Source organism: Penaeus monodon, chromosome 15, assembly GCF_015228065.2.
Source record: "Penaeus monodon isolate SGIC_2016 chromosome 15, NSTDA_Pmon_1, whole genome shotgun sequence".
Taxonomy (NCBI): Eukaryota; Metazoa; Arthropoda; class Malacostraca; order Decapoda; family Penaeidae; genus Penaeus; species Penaeus monodon.
Window position 1 is genome coordinate 31,608,662 of NC_051400.1, and position 1,573 is coordinate 31,610,234.

Here is a 1,573-nt window from a genome sequence, read left to right on the forward strand (position 1 = left end):
AATATTTCACAGTAGGAAAGTTGTCTCTTAATTGTGGCTATGATTTCTAATGCAGATTTTTGGATTCCCAAATATTTTTTTTTCTATGTGATCAAAATTACGTGTGCATTCAACCAATGTAAGAAAATAGGTAAACATTTATATCGACTTTTTTAGTTGTGAAATATCGTGTGTTTACGTCCATGATATAATCTTTCGAAAGATGTAGTACCTAAGCGTTAAATGAGAGTCTATAGTATTTTGAAAATTATAACTATTTGTAAGGATTATTTTTTATATTCAGTGTATAACATAATCAAATAATGTAATATATTTAGTGAAAATATGATCCATGAAAATCTTGACGCTCTTATATTGAGAAAAAAATACACATTTAGACTCTCAATATATGTTTTGACAGAACAGCCTTGCCAAGCGAGAAGAGAAACGCTCAGAAAGAATACTATTTATTTTGGACGCTAAATCGAAGGTATGGACTACTACCACATAGAATACATCAGATACCCATACTTTGTGTAGAAACATATCAAACCGCGACCTCAAAGCATGTGAATTGGGGCACTTTAAGAGTAAAATTAGCCGAAACGAGCTCGCTGGGACTTCCGCGCTCGGTATACTCGTATCTATAATTATGACTAAGGAAAGGAGGTATTTAAATTTCCTTCGGTTAGAAGGGCAAAATAGTCGCTTCTTTTTCATGCATTTTGTCATATCGATGACTGGAATATACTGGTGCTTAATAGGTCCAAAGACTTAGGTAACGTTTATTTTCGTGTTGTAGAGATGTCGTTATTCAACGTGTTCAAATAAAGTATTTTTTATATTTTTTTAAGGCCGGAAGTTTATTTTTTGAACAAAAAATAAACTCTGAGTTTGTCTAATTATGTGTAGTATGTTCTGATTATTATATTTTTTGTATTTTCTGTTGTACGGTTGTTTTTTCTTATAACTCAGCTTCAGTTTGAGGAATATGGGTTGAAATATATAAATGTAATTGTTGCATGCTATATATAATGATTATATGCATTAGGAATGATATACAGATATTATGTGACAGGTGATATATGTGAGAACACCCTCTTTGATATATTTTGGTGACATGTAAAGATGTTTTGATGAAATTTGCTGTCCTCTGCTGGCCTTGCAGAAATCGGCGCGGCCTTCGTGCCTGTTGGTGCTCTGGTCGGCTAATCTGGTAAGATAGAATTTGGAGATATTCCTGGTGATTTATTGTCTAATGAGGGGCTAGCCATATTTTGCCAAAATATAAGTAGAGGTTTGTGGGTCCTTGTTTGAACATGAAGCACAGAGGCCAACATGATCAATTAACCCTGCGCTATTGTTATGGGAAGTTTGAGGCCCCTTCCAGTCATTATTTCTCTCTTGCTGATGCAGTCCATTTGTATACTTAATCTGTATGTAGTAATACAAAACTAATTGACATATTACAGGAATGAGTTCTGAAATCAGTATGTTACTCACTGATGCAATTTAAACATTATAAGCAACTAAAAAAAAAAAAAAAATGTTTGTGCATTTAGATGCTTATTACAGGTACAATGTGAGTCCACTC

The 1,573-nt window shown here is 33.3% G+C and overlaps 1 protein-coding gene across 1 annotated transcript in view; it reads left to right on the top strand.

Moving 5' to 3' along the window:
• Positions 1 to 383: 383 nt before the first annotated feature.
• Positions 384 to 1,573, top strand: part of LOC119581943 (serine/threonine-protein phosphatase 4 catalytic subunit) — a gene marked incomplete in the record, with an annotated part of 12,638 nt that continues 11,448 nt past the window's right edge. Inside the window, 2 exon segments of the mRNA XM_037930115.1 lie at positions 384 to 469; positions 1,148 to 1,195.